Source organism: Polypterus senegalus, chromosome 7 (assembly GCF_016835505.1).
Source record: "Polypterus senegalus isolate Bchr_013 chromosome 7, ASM1683550v1, whole genome shotgun sequence".
Lineage (NCBI taxonomy): Eukaryota > Metazoa > Chordata > Cladistia > Polypteriformes > Polypteridae > Polypterus > Polypterus senegalus.
This window is the reverse complement of record NC_053160.1, coordinates 74953350-74972465: the sequence shown is the minus strand read 5'-3', so window position 1 is coordinate 74972465 and position 19116 is coordinate 74953350. Positions and strand designations below refer to the sequence as shown.

Below are 19116 nucleotides of genomic sequence, written 5' to 3'. Positions count from 1 at the left end.
TGAGTGGTGTTTTGAGGCAAAGGAATTGGACATTCTCTGATCTGGAGGGATAAAAGCTGACACAAACGCTGGTGAATCTGCCTTCTTCGTATCTCACCGTCACTTTATTTTTTTTTATTCAGTTTTATTGAGTGTTCCTGCTGCGCTGAATAAGCTCACACCTTCTGGTGCATGATGTTGACGCAACACGGAGAAACAAAAGAAAGAGACAAATATATGGGATATTGGGTATAAAATTAATCAGAAAACATTATCGCACTAATGCAATATTATTTGAAAATGAACAGCGTCAGATTGGGTGTAAATTTACACTGGCGCTGTTACTTAGAGTCAGATCAGGAGAGGTGTGTGTGGGGGGGGGTGTGTTAGAGTGTGATCGTGATTGAGAAAATAAAATGAGCTTATTCAGTGCAGCCTTCTGGTGCATGATGTCTACACAGCACGGAGAAAAAAAGAAAGAGACAAATATATGGGACATTGGGTATAAATTTAATCAGAAAACAACCTCACACTAATGCAATATTATTTGAAAACGAACAGCGTCAGATCGGGTGTGAAGTGCTTGCTGCTTGTCTTAATCGGCACATTTACAGGACAAAGATGCTGACGGAGTGGTGCGAATGGATTTAAGTTGGGCCGGATTTACAAGTTTTCTCATAGGCTCTGGTAATTCTAGTGTTAAAGAGTACTTTAGTCAGATGGATCTAGAAAAGTACACCTCTACTAGTCTGAGACTCCAAATATCTCTGAATTATTGACTGCTCACTATGACAATCAAGTGGATTGAGGATTTCCTGAACTGCAGCATTAATTTCCATGGCTTCCTGGGTCTACAATACATCCTGGTTAGCATGTTTGATGTAAATCAGGTAATCTTAGGAACCCTGCAGTTTTTAGGAATCACAGAAAACACACTATTTATAGTTATTCATTGTATTTTAACCATGTTTTAAATGGTTTAATTCACAAGACATCTGCAAAAATTGACTATTAAGCTTGTCATCTCTCACCTGCACAGGTTACAGTGGTCTCTCAACATATACATGGCCTGTTAAATTTTAACAGCATGTAGACCTAACTTTTACTGTTAACAGTAATGACAGATAGTAAAATGCTATTCAAACTTTAAATTTACAATAACAATACTATTACATTTCACAAGGCCTAATACCCTCTGCTATTGTAGCTTTAAGAAGCTTATGATACAAGCCCCTGCTAACATTAATAATTTAACTTACTGTATAAATGTATTATTGCATTTAATTATGAAACTAATATGATCTGGTGAAATAGATATTTTAATATTCTATTTTATTAAGACAGTTTTCATACCGTGAATATAATGTGCTCCATATAACAAACTCCCCTAAGGCATAAGAGGTAACTGGTTGAAAAAGCTATCACTAGATTACAAAGTCTTTAACATGCTATTTTAGTTACAATTGTTTTTGAGAAACAGCCATAAGTTAATGATCACTCTTAAGGTGTACGGTAATTTACAATGTTAAGGTATAATTTATAATGTTAAGGTATAATTTACATTACTAAGATATTACAAAGCTTTCAGGAAATGCATGCCTGTTAATTAATGTTTGAAAGACTGAAGAATTATATCAATGATTAAAAAAACATAAAAGATCCTTCCATCGTTGAGCCAGTTGATTGCAAGAGCACATAAAATGTAATGGCCTCAATGGACACAAACTGAATTACCAGTCACACAATAAAGCATATAAATAAAAATCTAGAAACAGAGATATTTTGTTGAGACAATTTACTCAAACAGAACTTGCAAATGTATGCAGAACGAATTCTAAGAATTGTATAAACAGAAATTCAACACAAAGTAAACAAAACAAAAATGTGCTTTGCACAAAACACAACATAAAAATTAGGAAACCAACAAAGGTGTTGAATAAGTAAACACTGTATATAAAGGTTGATTTGAATTTTTATTTTTTTTTGCCAACAGAAACATGAGTTAAGTGAATATTCTTAAAGTTATAAAGTGTTATTTAATAGCATGTAAAGCTCTACCAGGACAAGAATCATCGCCACATAGTGGCAAATGGTGCATCTCTCAAAAGGAAATTCTTAAACATTTCCCTTTAAATTACAGTTTGTTAATTAAATAACCAATTTAGACACACATTAAGAAGAACACTGCAAAGAAATTCATTGAGGCAAAATACTTCCAGTTAAAATTAACACTTCACAGCCTATTACTTAAGTGTACTGTTTGGCACAACAGATAGCAGAAAAACATCTATAGGATGAGGAAATGGACATAAACAAAAATTCAAAAACCAAACTAAAGTCCAGATTGGGAGAACAAAAAGATACATCAATGCCAAACGCAACCCTGAAAAACCATAGTCAAAACAAATCATGTAAAGCAGCGGTTCTCAACCTGTGGGTCGCGACCCCGCCGGGGGTTGAATGACGATTTGCCAGGGGTTGCCTAAGACCATTAGAAATATGGGTTTTGTCTATTCTAATGTGTAAAACTTGTTATTGTACAAATTTTTTCCATTGGCAGTTACTAGTTTTTTACTACAATTGTCATTCAAGGATAGATGTTGCAGACAATTGAATCAGAATAATTTCAAACATTTTAATTGTCAAAACTTTATTATTTTTAACTGTTTACATTGCTGTACATCGAACACCGTGACGTTATGTAACGTTGCAGGGATTTACGCACTTCGTGACGTAATTGAAATCACATCCGTTTCTAATTAGTAAAGCATAAACAAACATTTTATAGTCCGTGTTATTGAAGCTATTGTTATATAATATTTTAATTAGCGAACAAACCCATGACAATAGATCAAGTAGAGAAGAACGTTAAGAAAAGAAAATATAGTAACAATTTTTTACAATATGGTTTTACTTCAGTAGTTACAGCAGGAATTGAGAAACCACAATGCTTTATTTGTAATGAAGTTCTATCAGCCGAATCTATGAAGCCGAACAAACTGAAACGTCATTTTGATAGCAAGAATCCAAGCTTTGCTGGCAAGGATACCCAGTATTTTAGAAGCAAAGCTGATGGAGTCAAGAAAGCTAGACTTGACACTGACGGCAAGTACCACCAACAAAACATAGCAGCCGTTGAAGCTTCATAATTGGTGGCTCTCAGAATAGCCAGAGCTATGAAACCTCACACTATTGCTGAAGATTTACTGTTGCCAGCGGCCAAAGACATTGTTCGAGTTATGATCAGAGACGAATTTGTTATGAAACTGAGTGCAATTTCCTTATCTAATTACACTGTCCGCAGAAGAATAGATGACATGTCTGCTGATATTATTGATCAGGTAATCCAGGAAATGAAATGTGCTCCACTTCCAATATTTAGCATCCATCTTGATGAATCTACAGATGTTGCAGACTGTTCACAATTACTGTTTTACGTGAGGTATATTAATGATGTTGACTTTACAGATGAGTTTCTTTTTTGCAAACCTCTTGAAACGACAACTACTGTATGTGATGTATTTGACACAATTGGTTCATTTCTGAAAGAGCATACGATCTCTTGGAAAAAGGTTTGGGGTATTTGCACAGATGGTGCTCCGGCTATGCTAGGATGTCGGTCTGGATTTCAACGTTTGGTACTGAATGAGTCACCAAAAGTCATCGGAACTCACTGTATAATTCATCGACAAATATTAGCAATGAAGACGCTGCCACAAGAGTTACAAGAAGTAATGAAAAGTGTTGTAAGTTCCGTCAATTTTGTAAAAGTGAGTGTTTTAAACGGTCGACTGTTTTCGAAACTTTGTAATGAGTAGGATGCATCCAACAATGTTCTGCTATTTCACACTGAAGTGAGATGTTTGTCGAGAGGAAAAGTTTTAAAACGTGTTTTTGATCTTCGTGATGAACTAAAAACATTTTTTAATCAGAAAGCAAGACCGCAGTTCAAAGCACTTTTCAGCGATGAAAGTGGACTGCAGAAAATAGCTTACTTGGTTGACATTTTTGCCATCTTGAATGAGTTAAATTTATCACTGCAAGGACCAAATGCAACATGCCTCGATTTGTCTGAAAAGATCCGATCATTCCAAATGAAATTTCAGCTTTGGCAAAAAAATTTGTATGAAAATAAAATTTACATGTTGCCCACCTTATCTGCTTTCTTTAAGGAAAATGACATTGAACCTGACAAAAGGATTACAATGATAATTTCTATGAAAGAACACTTGCACATGCTTGCGGACGAAATTTCATCGTACTTTCCAAATCTACCTGACACCCCGTTTGCACTTGCCAGAAGTCCACTCACAGTCAAAGTTGAAGATGTTCCTGAGGCAGCACAAGAGGAGTTCATTGAAGTCATTAACAGCGATGCAGCGAGAAATGATTTATCTTCAATGTCAGGTACAAAATTCTGGATCAAGTGTTTGCAGTCATATCCTGTTCTGTCTGAGACTGTGTTGTGCCTTGTTCTTCCATTTCCAAGAACATATCTTTGCAAAACAGGGTTTTCCAGCTTGTTGGTTATCAAGTCTAAATACAGAAGTAGACTTGTTGCAGAAGATGATCTTCGTTGTGCTCTTGCAAAGACTGCCCCGAGAATTTCTGATCTGGTGAGAAAGAAGCAGCCTCAACTTTCGCACTAACGTTGACTTTTTACGCGTACTGTCACAACAATTTTGTAGCAATGTAGTTTATTGTTGTTATATTAAGACTGTTACCCTTGCTACGCCATGCTTTTCATATTTTCAAATAAGTATACAACATGAATACGATGAATACAGTTCAATACAAAATGAAGAAAACCAAATAAACGTAAGTCATAAAGACTAAATTTAATTTATTTGTAATTAGAAATAAATATTTCACAATATACAGTATAATTACATATTGTTTTTGTTATTAATCACTACACTTTAATTATGGTCAATTTGTAACAATGAAAATACATCCTGCATATCAGATATTTAAATTACGATTCATAACAGTAGCAAAATTACAGTTATGAAGTAGCAACAAAAATAATTTTATGGTTTGGGTCGCCACAGCATGGGAAATTGTATTAAAGGGTCGCGGCACTAGAAAGGTTGAGAACCGCTGATGTAGAGATTCATGTTTGGAAATTCACTAAGCTTTTATTAAACTCTTTGACAATATTTTTAAAGAGCTGAGAAACCCAACAATCAACAGTGATGTTGCACCAGATTATATACTATCACTCTAACTAAGATCATACCAGCACAAATTCTTGTAACCATCCCTAAGCACCCCATTTTCATGTCCTCACAACTGGGACTCAAAGACAGTGTCACAGCAGAACTGCAAAGTTTAAATAATTAAAAATGACATATGCAGACATGTTTTAAATTCAAATGCTTAATGCTTGCCTGAAGAGTAGTCAGTGGATCAGCACCCATGAATATGCACTCAAGAGGTCCTAAGCTCCTTCTTGAAGACTCAGGTCAGGAGATGCCACATCTGCGTGGCATCAAATCTCAGTCTAGACTCCTCTGAAGTATAACTCCTAGCTGGTAAAACAAGCAGCCCATCTCCATCTGAAATTCGGACTCCTTCAGCGTGCTTAATAAGTTTTTCAAAACTTTCTTGTTTGGTGAATTTCTCTCTAACTGATATTAGTTGTTAGGTTTTTTGTAACCTAGGAATTGTAATCAGCTTATACAGTATTTTGTGCTGAGATCTTCACTTTATATTAGAACATTAGAACAATCTAGATGAGAACAGGACATTCCGACTAACAAAGGTCGCCAGTCCAATCCACATAATCCTTCCTAAACAACATCAAGTCTAGTTTTTAAAGTCCTATTGCCTACCACACTACTTGGTAACATATTTCATGTATCTATAGTTTTCTGTGTAAAGAAAAATTTCCACATGTTTTTGCAAAATGTACCCTTAACAAGATTCCAACTGTGTCCCTGTGTTCTTGATTAACTCGTTTTAAAGTAACAGCCTTAGTTCACTCAATTTACTTCATAATTTTAAACACTTCAGTCATGTCTCCTCTTAATTTCTGTTTGCTTAAACTGGAAAGGCTTAGCTTTTTTAACCTCTCCTCAAAATTCAAACCCTGTAGCCCAGGAATCAGCCTAGCCATTTTTCTCTGGACTTTTTTCCAGGGTTGCTATGTCCTTTTAGTGTCCTGGAGACCAAAACTGCACACAGTACTCCAGATGAGGCCTCACCAGTGCATTATAAAGCTTCACATAACCTCCTTGGACTTGTACTTTTCCCATCATGCTACAGGGTGTCCAACTCGGGAGTACAACTTTAAAAATGCAAATTACTCGCAAACGCATGAACATAAAGATGAGCTGTAAGAACTGAACATACCTGTATTTAGTGGAAAACAAGTCCACATTACAAAAGGTGCTGAAAATGTCCTCCTCCAATGTCCGCGCACAAGGAAACGCGACGCTCCATATTTGAGAAAGTCCTCTGCAACATGTCACTTTCGATGGCAGCAATTTCACGCTCGATGTTTGCTTTTAGTTGTTCGATGGTCCTGGGTTTGCTTGCATTAACCTTGCCCTTTAAATATCCCCATAGAAAAAAATCTGGGGGAGTTAAATCAGGCGATCGAGGTGGCCACTAACCTTTCAAGATCACCCTGTCTCCAAAAAATTATTGGATCTCTTCCATACTGGCACGAGAGGTATGGCACGTTACCCCATCCTGTTGGAAGTAACCTTCTTGAAGTTCGTAGTTGTCCAGTTGTTTCACAAATTGGTCAAACATGGACAAGTATCGCATGCTTGCTTTCGCCACTCTGCAGGGTTGGTGTCTGGGGCTAGACGGCCGTCTGTGCCTGGCTGGCGCAGCCCGGCCGCTGCCATATCCGGGGCCGCCATAGTGGCACCTGCTATAGTGCCCGCCTCTTTATGACACAGAATCAATTCTTCATTAAATACGGAATATTTTGAACCTTGTTGCATGATGATACATGCATGCGTTGCAGAATAATTCGCATTTTTAAAGTTGTACTCCCGAGTGGGACACCCTGTATAACCTAACATTCTGTTAGCCTTCTTAATGGCTTCTGAGCACTGTCTGGCAGTTGATAGTGTCGAGTCCACTATGATTCCTAAATCTTTCTCATAAAGTGTACACTCGATTTTCAGACCTTCCATTGTATATTCAAAGCTTACATTTTTACTTACTACATAGTACTAGGGTGATGTACCATGTTAGCCGTTATGAATGTAGTGAGAAGTCAAGCAAAATGACATCTTTTATTAGCTAACTAAAAAGATTACAATATGCAAGTTTTGAGGCAACTCAGGCCCCTTCTTCAGGCAAGATGTAATACTTCACATTTACATTACATTAGATTTCATCTGCCACACATTTGCCCAAGGCTTTATGCTATTCAAGTCCCCTTGTAATGATTCAACAGATTCCAGATTATCTGCCAATCCATTTAGCATAGTATCATCTGCAAACTTAACCAGCTTGTTATTTATATTCTTATCCAAATCATTTATATTTATTAAAAAAGCAGCAGCCCTAAAGTCAAGATAAAATGATTCATTTTGAAAACTTATTCTGTAACAGTTGTTTCTAAACAGTCCCTCAGACTGATTTTTGCTTGACTATGTTGACCTCTTTTATTAGTCACTTTGGATAAAAGTAACAGTCAAGCAAATTAATTAAATGTATATAAGATTTTAGCAAAATAAGAATGAAATAATAAACTTCCTTATATTCAGATTACAAAAAACAAAAAAAAAAATCACAAAACAGATATAAAAATATAAACAAAACTCCTTATAGATTACTAATTTAAGACGTTAATAAGTGAAGCACTTTGTTTAATTTAACAGATTTCATTCTTGAGAAGACACACACACAGTATAGCTTAGCCAAATCTATCTTTAATACTTTATTGTGTATTGTCAGGAAGGTGTGATGAGACTTAAAAGTATTCCAGGAACTTGATGCAATCAATAAAACCAGTTTTGTGGGTGCATAACAAGATAAGTGATCAATAAAACAGATTCTTAAGTGCAGGCCAGAATGAAAGAAAATTGGACCAGGAACTGTGCAAGTGAGTCTGCTGATGATGAAGATATCAACGGTAAAGCTGCCACACCCTTTGTTACCTCTGTTGGTTGTAAAAAATAAGCAGGGTTTGTTTCAATACATCAGCCACCTCCCATTCTCCAAAGTCAAGCACTGATCCTATTAGCCTGAAGACCTTTGCTTAAAGGTTTGAGTTTATTTGTGCGTCTGACATCACTTAAAAATGACTACCTGATACCATTACAACAATCTATAAGACTAAAATGTGTACAGCTTTGCAGAAGGTATCAAACTTTTTTTAAAGAAATTGTCACTGTATATCCCACTTCTTATTGTCGATTTCGTAATAACTTCTGAAGAAATACATTCTGGCAATATTCTGTTTTCACTGCACTTTATGATGGGAAGGCATAATCCATATATCACACATAAATTTTTATATGGCATAGCATAATCATAATAGTGTGATTAGCATGGGTAAATACAACTGAATGTTATTAACCATCATGCAAGAGTAAAAAAAGAAAAATTGCAGTGCAAGCCCCTCTAATATATTACATAATACAAATGACTATACACTGGGTGGAACATTTCCTACATCTTTTCAGAACATTCACTTTTAAATTTGCGGACAATGCATAAATTCACATTTTTTCCCACAAAACCATTACAGCACTGGCATGTGTTTGCAATCTGCATTATGCTGATGTGATACAGATGGTATAATCTTGGTAAGCAACTACTTTATATGCAGTCAAATCATTAATAGCTTTATCCTTATTGCTTCAACCACATTATATAAAGTAATAATGTATAGTATATGTGGAGAAAACCTGCCAGCTAAATGCAGCAAATTTTAATAACCGCTTATCAGCTCTACAGCTTAGTTCTTGAAACATGTATGCAATTTATGCAGAAATGTATAATAATAGAAATCCTCATTTTCATTAACCTTCACTTAAAGCTTTCGAAATAATGGCACTCTTCTCCTTGTGTTTACAAGAACTGATGTTAGTCTTGCAGTGTAAATAAATTAATATCAATTTGGCAGTGATAACAAATATTTTTCAGGGTAGGGTGCTATTTTATCATGCTGAAATTTCCTCAGTGGAATGAAGAAATGCCTCATTTCAAAAAATGATCAAAAAGGAAATTCACTAGATGGTTTGAAGCTTCTTAAAGTATATAAAAAGTGAGTCTTTTAGAAAAAAATATGCTTGAAACTTAATATGCCCCATAAAATTAAAGTTGAAGTCTATGGGGTATTCTTACTTTTTTACTCCTATACAATTGGCCTGATTTAATCTGATATCCATGACTTTACTGAGTTCCACTAATTCTTTTTCATGGCTGAAACTCAAACAAGGTCCTTCCTGAATAGCTCATGAAAATGTACCTTCCTGTCTTTTATCAGTTTGTCAGAAATACCCTGAGCCAGACAAATATTTTAACACCTCCTAAACAGGAATTCTTGGCTCTCAAAATAGTGGGCAAGTTCTCAAGAATTATTTACAGCTTGTCTGGAAAAAGAGACTTTTAAATGTTATTATAGCCATTTGTCAGAATACTTGCACTTTTATTAATCCAATGTGAAAAATACAGTTGCAGTTTTCATTAGTAAATAGTAAACGCTGAAACAGGATAACTACACCCCCTGTTTTTCCATGTAAAGGGTGGTGGTTTACTCATCTTCTGAGATTTATTAACCAACTACCTTTACACACACACACACACACATATATATATATATATATATATATATATATATATATATATATATATATATATATATATAATTGGAATGAAACACAGATGTCTAGAGAAAACAGTTTCAAATTCATTGTCAGAAAAGCATATTGCCTAAAAGAAAATCACATTCTCATGTAGACCGCACCAAATCCCTTTGAGAAACCAAGTTAAAAAGAAAAAAAAAAAAACGGCACTCATATCAAGATATCAATAATTATTTCAAAATCTGTTAACTCCCAGCTCAGTTACAGCTGATAAGAGCTGTTCCTATTACATCCTATGAGGAAATCTGGCAAGCCTTGCTTTAGGCTGAGCTGCTGTTTCACATTGCTGACCTTGGCCTCAAATACAAGAGTAGACCAAACAGCTGCAGCTTGGTGGTAGAGCCCCAGACACTGCCCTGAGGTTGGAAAGCCAGGAAGACACAACATTGACGTCACGCACATAAACAAAGGAAGAATGACACCGTGGGTTCAGGAAGTAGCTGGTAATACAGACTGAGTTTCCCTTCAAAGATCTCATCAGTGTGCTTTCCCATGAACCATGTGTGTACCTCACCATTCCATAGAATCATAAAGTAATGTAGTTTTGGCTTTCTACCAATAACATACCAGATTTTTAATTTAACATCTTCTTGAAAAATCATTAAAATGCATTATATTACATTTTAATATCTTTTTTATAGCATTTTAAGCATTTATCCATTTACTGAACATGCTTAAGCTTATGTTTTGGTTTTGGGGAGACAGAGCATATCCTGGCAGAGCTTGGCACGGGGCATCAATCTACCCTGGACAGAGCACAGTCCATATAATGAATACTTTCTTTTCAATATTAAATTTGATTGCTAAAAACATTTACTTTTGTAACTAAGACTCTAAAGTAGCCTTAGTCCTCCGTCTTGGAAAAGGCTTTTCTTGATTGTTGCCAGATGAGCTGGTGCCTTTCCACCTTCCACAAGGGATATAATTTTGCCCTTCTTGAATCCCGTGTTGGCGGACTGGAAGAACTGTTATTGAAATTGTGTGTTGGATTCTCTTTGGGAGAAAATAATTGTTAGAGAATAAATTTATAGTTTTAATGTATTTTTAAATTGTAAAAATAAATAACATTTACAATTTTCCCTGGTAACACATTTTTGGTTGTTGATTTAACTTCTGACTTTTGTCTTTCCACTGGAAAAGGCAGTATACCGTATTTTACTTAACTTTACAGTTTTCCATTCGCAATTCATGTTGTCAGTTGCGAGAGCATGTTAAGAGCTGTACGGGGCCCGGTTTCAAAGGAACATCAGTCTTCTTCAACTCTAGCCATTCAATCTGGAATTATTTCATACAAATGATTTGTAATGTTGTTTTTTTTTTTTTATTTTCTCCAGCATCCTGGTTTTATCTTTTAGACCAGGCATTCTGTGTTTGCGCATCCTCTCCATGCCCTCATGAACCTTCTCCAGGTCCTTTAAATGTGTGTTAAGCTGACTAGAAACGGAGTATGATGAAGGGAATCGCAATCTAAGGTAGATCCCTGCCACACCACCACAGTAAGTGGACTGAAAATATAAACAAGTCACCTTTGTGTGTAGTGATTAGTAAGTAATAAAGAATTACAATCAGATAAGTCTAAGTATCACACCACTCTCTGGGAGAACAAGAAATATAAATAATTGAAATTGCAGGCTTTGTGGGTGATGCAGATTCCACTTAAATTAATTATTTTCATAGGGCAGCATTAGAAATTTGCTCTGATAATCACAGGTCTCCAGAATGTGTCCTTCCTCTTGATCTGGAATTGTATACATTATTTTCCAGAATGAACAAATTCTTCCAGTGCAATATGTTTTCTTATCAATCTTCTGTTTTGCCTTTCTTGTTCTTTGTGACACAGTGCATGGCATTTTTAAATTAGCATTTAATCCAATTTATTTTTATGGAATGCTCATAGATCTACATGCTTTCTTAGAACTACTACTAAGTGCCATTAATATTTTTTTCCTTTTAGCCTATTTTAAGTATGTTAATTTCCATCTTAAGTAAATATTCAAGTTATATTATAACAGGTTCTCAAGTACTGCAAGCTCATCAACACCAATAATTATGCTAATTATAATTGTTCATTTTAATAATCTTATAATTAAATTAGATGTTAAAAGGCTACGGAAGAAAACAAAAAACTGTTTGTATTTGTGTTATTTTATGTCTAAACCACAGATACGAAGTCTATTATCATTAAGAAGATTAGCAGTCTGACAAAAGTAACAAACATCAGTAGTTTCTAGGCATTCATATTTACTAGAATAAGACAAGTTAATTGTTTGGAGTGGCAGGTTATTAGCAAGAAAAAAATCCTTTATTTATAAATTGCATTAAGGTATTGTCTCTTCATGTTTTCTGTTAGTGACTGAAGTCTACAAGAAAGGTAATGTATATCTTTGTACATAAACAGAACGGTGAATGGGAAACCAATTTCAGAAGTCATTTTTTGAGCCTACTGTTTCCACGACCAGTTCACAAAAAGATGAAGCATATTCAAGTAGATTTGGGCACAAGACAGGAACCGACACTGAGCAAGATGTCTGTTCATGACACAGCATTTTCATCCATTTAAATATAAATATTCTGCACCTACTATTTGAGTATAATTCTAGCTATGTTAAGTTTTAAAACGCCCTCTTGTCAGAACAGATGGATTTAAAATCAAGAGTACTATGAATGTCTTACATCGATAATCATTTGAGATCACAGCCAATCAACTTGAAAATAGGAAACAAAACAGCTAATTCTCACAAATCTCTTTGTGTTTCATGTACTACAGGTGTCCAAAAAGTGTGTAATTATGTACATAGGCTACAGACTTGCCCCAGAACCGCCTCTCACAAAATGCCTAAACCTGTATACTGTTGTGACACAAAGCAACAAAAGTTCTGTAGAGCAGGTTTATTTTATGCTGGAAATTTTTACTAGTTATTTTATCATGATTTACTCACTTGTGGGAAGAAGTGGAGTGGTTAGTTCTCCTACTTTATAGCACCACTGTCCTGAATTTAGATGCTGGCTTACTCACGGTGCAGAGTTTATATGTCCTCTCATGTCTGAGTTAGGTTTATGTAATTTTCTCCCACATCTGCTTAGACTTGTAGAAATTGTATGGTAAGTTGCTACACTTCCGTTGCTTCTTGCCATGAGGTTTTGATTTTCTTCATAAACTCCTCTGTCATTTTAATCAATTTTTTAATGTTTTCTTAAAGTTCCTTGCAGTTAGGTTTGACAGGTCTCTAAAAAATGATAGCCTAACAACAGCTTAAAAATAGCCCAATACCTGAAGCAGACAAAATGGCATTTGGGGATGGCAGTGTAACAGTGAGAGGGTTAGAAACATACCATCAAAGCCTGGGGGGTAAGAGATATCAGAATGATAGAATGGGTATATACCATTACACAAGATGGGGGGGCAGGAGAAATTTTACAATGGTAAAGAAAATATACAAGTGCGAATAATGGTGAAATGGGTGCCAGATGTATGAAAAATATGGTAAACTTGTAGTTTGATGACAAATAGCCAGAAATACTGTGTTGTTTTTAAAAATGTACCCAACAAATGCAACTCACAAAATCCCAATATTTTTCAACAGGTGACAATCAAAAATAGCCCAGTTGGGCGAGAAAACTGCGGTCCTGGCAACCATGCTTGCAGTTCCTATGCAACCCTCAATAAGATGACTTACTGCATATTCTTGATTTCTATGCAATGTCTGTTGTGGCCTTGTAAAAGATCTACAGGAACTTTTTAGAAATATTCAGAGTAAAGGTCCATCTGACATATTGATCTCAATGCCTAAAATAATGATAATTTTTTTATGCAATATTACCCCTGTTTTCTTCCTGGCATGTTCAGTGTTGCTTGCTTAAAACTGTCAGAAAGGATTTTCTTTTTTTTCTTCAGATAGCTGCACTAAAGTCAATCTACAGTTCCTTAAGTTTACAGTTTATTTCAAATACCATATATAGCTTTACAAATTAAACAACCTTAAAACAAAAAATGAAGAAAGAAGGGTATTATATATTATAAAATATACAACTATTACCATTTTAAGGGAATGATTCAAACAATAAATCTAACCTTCATATGCCCTGCCATTGAACATGGATAATGCTGTTATATTAAAAAAAATAAAACTTTTGATATTACTGTATATAATGCTACAATATGCACCAAAAACCTACCACCTCAAGATTTGAAAATCTTCACATAACTGTCTTGTGTAACAATTTGTATAATCATATATTAGAAAAAGGATAGATTAAATGGTGACTTTGTTGTTAATTCTATCTGTCCTATCTGTCATCAAAACTGCATCTCTATCAATGCCTCTGCGCTCATGCATCAAGAATTTGTTCTTTTTGGGCCCAATTGGATTAAAGAATTGTGGTAACTTGTTGCTGGGTTGTAACCATTTTTGCTATCATATTTGACTCGTCCTCATAGAGCTTAAATTATGAAGAAAATATGACAAAGCAGTAGTTAAACAACAACTTTTTGAATCTTCTTTGTGTTGCCCTGCACTTCTACTCTTGATCAAGCCACATCTAACACCATCCTACAAAAGCTATTCCTTTTTATATTGCAGTAGATAGCCACACAATCTTATATTACAGTAGACAGAGGCAGTACATGGTGTTACCCAGGTAAGTAATGTTAAGCACTGGTCATTCTGTCTGCTAGTTCGGCTTGGCTGTCTCACTTGGTCTAAGGCAGCAAGTGGCTCTGGTGTGCAAAACTGTAGCACACAAGAAAAAAAAAAACACAGGGTCAAAAGTTTGGGTTCCAAAATAGTTTAACTTGTCCGTATGGTCCTAGAGAGCAATTATCCCAAATTTACTCCAGATTGGTAAAAGGTTATAGGATTATATAGGGAACACACAGACAGACAGACATTCTATTTTTCTATATAGACTAGCTGTACCCCATGGCTTTGCCCACAGTTAAATTAAACAGGAGAAACTCTAAAAATCAATAGACATTGCCACTATATTTGTTCGTGTTCAGCTCTGACTCGAAAGCATTTCCCGTGTCGGGGGACTAGCACATGGCCATGATATCTCTGGCAATCAGCAGCTAAACTCTAAAACACATGGAGCTCTGATCTCTCTGAAAAACGTCAAACATTGCTCCTTAACAATTTGTAGATGATAATGTCTGTTGAACAAACAGGTAACGCTAGCTAAGCAGAGGCATGGTGCACTCTGACATGTGGCAAGACGTAGACTAACTCGAACAGAGGCTGGCGAGTGAATGAGGAAGGCCACACACCCCCAGCTCTCGGCCCACAGCCAAGCTGTTGGATTTGCAAAAATACATCGGTACCACAAGCGAACTATGATAGCGAGCGTGATGAGAAAATGTCACAAAATCAGACAGAAAGTTCAAGCAAATTACAGAAAACAACCAGATGTAAATCCATTAAGTAATTCTCTCATGAAAAGCGGACAGACATAAAGCAGACAGACATACAGACAGAACGCGCTTGGACCACAAAATTTTTAAAACCATTTCTTAGCATGCACCTATGGGCCACGGGTAACCTACATTCCAAATTTCAGGTTCCAAGTCCTCATGGTTCAGAAGATTTCGTGATGAGTGAGTCAGTGGTATTTGGCTTATATATATAGATATTGAATTGTGTGCATGCCAATGTTTTATAATCTGTGTGTTTGCTTGTATCGTTTCACTGCCACTAATCTGAGGAGACATCCAAATTAAGAATTTCATTGTATTATATACACATAACAATAAACTTGAATTTAAAATAACTGTTAATAAAGGCTTCATTAAGCATAGCAATATTAAATTAATTGAGCAGGATAGTGTCTAACACTGAGCAACACAAGTAGTGGACCACCAACGATCTCACTAAACTGCCATTCCAATGCAAAGAATGTCAGATAAGAGTTAAGATAGAGTAAGTGCTGGTTTTATAGGAATTTGTTTTGATATTGGAATACAGCTAGCTATAGAAAGATGCATGATTGGATACAGATTAAGCTATGTTGTTTATTTCAAGATATGACACTTGGAAAAATTATGTAAAATGAATGTTAATTACGTGTAAGTAACATGTGTAAGTAATATGGATATGTGAAAATACTTTCAGCCGTTTTTGCATTAAATTATGTTCTTATGTCAGACATACCACTGTGTTAATGAAATTGTAATGAGTAAGTAAGTACTATTAGGTTTTCAGTATCATAACTGCTTCATTTTATTCCCTAATTTTTGATTGTCAAAAGAGATTATCTGATATTTGATGTCAGAGATTAAGATCTTATTTTACATTGACTTCTTAACATTTCTAACAGATATTCTAATGGTTAGCAGAGATTTTTCCCTTGGGAAAAACATGACTTAAGCAGATGGTGGTAACAAAAGTCCATGTGCTATACATCATTTTATCTCCTCCGTTAGCAGAAAATGAATAAACTGTTGCACAAATTGGATTAATTATATTGATGAGAAGAAACAGTTGGAGTATTATGTAACAAATAGATTTACAGGTGCGTGAAACTAAAATTAACACACAACCTCAGGCTAATATCAACATAAACTTTCCAAGTAGGTGAGAAGTAACAACTAAAGTAAGAATATTTTTGTCATTCAAATGAAAGGGAAAACAGACATACAAGACTAAAATAGCATAAACTAAACTCAACCAGTATATACATTATTATACTTTAAATGAGTTTGGAAAATTATGGCAGTGGGGAGATATATTTGCATTGGAAATGTGTGCCTTTGATTTATACATCAATATAAGAAGTACATTTCAAACGAGATATCGCTGTGAGAACAGACCCAAAATTGAAAAATCAATGCATAACTTGAAGCTAAGGTTAAACCAAGATTGGTTATACAATTTTGAAAAATGTGAAGAGACAAAATTAGTTAACATGAACAAATCTTGAAGTTGTTGGCAAGGCTCAAATAATTATAGTCACTGCACACTGAATAAAGTGATAAAATGCAATGCTAAAAGATAAATGCTAATCTTACTAGTATTACTTTATTCAGGTTTTTCATGTGTGTAATCAGAACTGATTGAAACACTAGTGCATTTTGAAAGTGGAAATATTTGAGCAGTATACACCATTATAATTTAACATTGTCATACTTAGGTGCCTGTGGATTACTCTCTGGGCTCATCTGTGGTATGCCTACCGGCCTGGGTTGAGAGGGGGTGCTGGCATTAACTTCCTCCTCTATTTCCTCCGCTGCACAGGTTAAAACACCCAGTGAGGGCAATTGACTCTGCCCCTTCCGGTCCCTTGCATAAAAATCTTGCAGTAACTGGAAAGAGGTGTTCTTGGTTGAACAGAACATACTGCAGGACAGAGCTTCAATCAGGTCATCTAAGACTGCTTTCTGGTTTGGATATTTTTGTTAACTTTACGGCCTAAGTTGCCATTTTTCTTTTGTTTTCATTAGTTGGAAGACAAGGTTGGTGCAACAACATTTATTCCTGGGTCTTGCAATCCTTTTACTTGACCACAACATATTCTTAGGAATTTACCTGACTAACATGAAGCTGTGCAAAACAAGGCTACTGAAGTACTTTAAAGACAGTGGAGAGGCTCAATAGATGTGAAGCATAGTGAAAGAAGCCTTCTATGACAGTAGGTATAGGCCTGTAAAGTTCACTATGGGTAAACAGGGGCTGCCATGAGGTGATCGACAATATGACCTGAGAGATGATTAACTAAGATATCACCAGGAGATAGTGGAAACAAATTAACATTGGATCATTATAACTGCATTGTGCCAGATATATGTTAGAGCTACACCTTGCTCCTGGCCAGTCAGGTCATAATATGGTTTTCTTAGTCCCACAATATTAGCAACATTTGCAATCCAGTAATAAAAAAAACAATGCATATCTTAAATGAAATGGGGAAATTATAAAGGGACTCATTTTCGTCCCACATAAAATTTTTTTGTATTTTGAAGCCAAAAAGGATGTCATTTTCCCATTGCACTATAGTCATAAGAAAGAACTCATTCAGTAGGTAGTGTCACCCTCCAGGCTCCTCCGAGATATGTAATTTCACCACAGAGCTTTGCCACCAACTGTGTCTTTTTTCTTTGCCTCCACAGTGCAGAGAAACCTCCCAGAGAGGACAATTAACTCTGCCCCTTCCGGCCCCAAGATCATAAAAACCCAGCCACCTGGAAGGAGGTGTCACTTGCTGACTGACAACATGAAGAGGTGGAGCTCCTTTAAAACACGAGCAAAGTGGCAAAAAAAGCCTTGATAGGCAATGATTTTGTTAGCCAGAATGGCAGAGGGCAGTACTTTTTAGTTTGTATTTGTGTCTTTGAGCAATGTTTCATTTATACTTTAGAAATAAACAGAAAGAGGAGTCCAGCATTTATCTTATCTTTTAACTCATCATTCACTTGATTGGCCACAGTAGGTATACTCCCTAATCATGGCTCCAGAGAGTGGTGACAGGTTGCATGTTAACTGGCAAACGTAAGTATGAATTTCACTGTATTCTCTACATGTGACATCATGACTGTATAAACCTATAATTAAAGTCAAATGGCGCGCTAACATTATGCTTTCATTTATCACAGTTGAATGTTCAATTAACAGTGGTTTTCAACTGGGTGCTACTCCAGATAGAGCTGTTATGGGATTATGGCAAGTCAAATGTTTTCTAACAAAGAGTTGAAGACTATATTCCAATAGGATTTATGCAGGTACCCAAGGAAGTGTACAGTTTTTGATAAATTTGTACAATTTTGAGCTTGTTGTTTAAAAGATGGAAATGTTTTGTCATTTCAATGCTAAATAACAAATATAGTTCATATATTGGTAATAAATGTTCATGTCAGGGAGAGATAAGTCTCAGTGCCACAAAAGTATTGTCTTTGGTGTTGTCATCTCCCCTTATTACATATCTCATTAACTGTATTTACTGCACCTGCATGACAGGAAAGTACTGAGGGCAGACCAATGAGCTGGAGCAGGGTGTGGTTTAAAGGTAAAGGGAAGCACAGAGAAAACAGGGATCTTTGAAACCAGAGAGAGACACATTGCTTCAGTGTCAAAGAGAAATTAATTACTGGAAAGAAGACCGGTGCTACACCTTCCAGAAAGGTATGATCAAGTAGTACAATATTCAACTTGTGCTGGAGACAAGTGAAAATGAGTATCATGGAGGAGTGGGTCACTGACAGTCTTGAAGAGTGTAGTAGGAGGCTGTATGTTCTTATGTGGAAGTGACTCCATCCGTGGCTTCACCATGTACTGTGCTTCACCAGTTTTTGGATTTTTTCTGATTTCAGTCCATC

At 35.7% G+C, this 19116-nt stretch overlaps 1 pseudogene; it reads left to right on the top strand.

Annotated features, from left to right (window-relative positions):
• The first annotated feature begins 2819 nt into the window (after positions 1-2819).
• On the top strand, positions 2820-4628 carry LOC120532029 (annotated as a pseudogene).
• The last annotated feature ends 14488 nt before the right edge of the window (positions 4629-19116 follow it).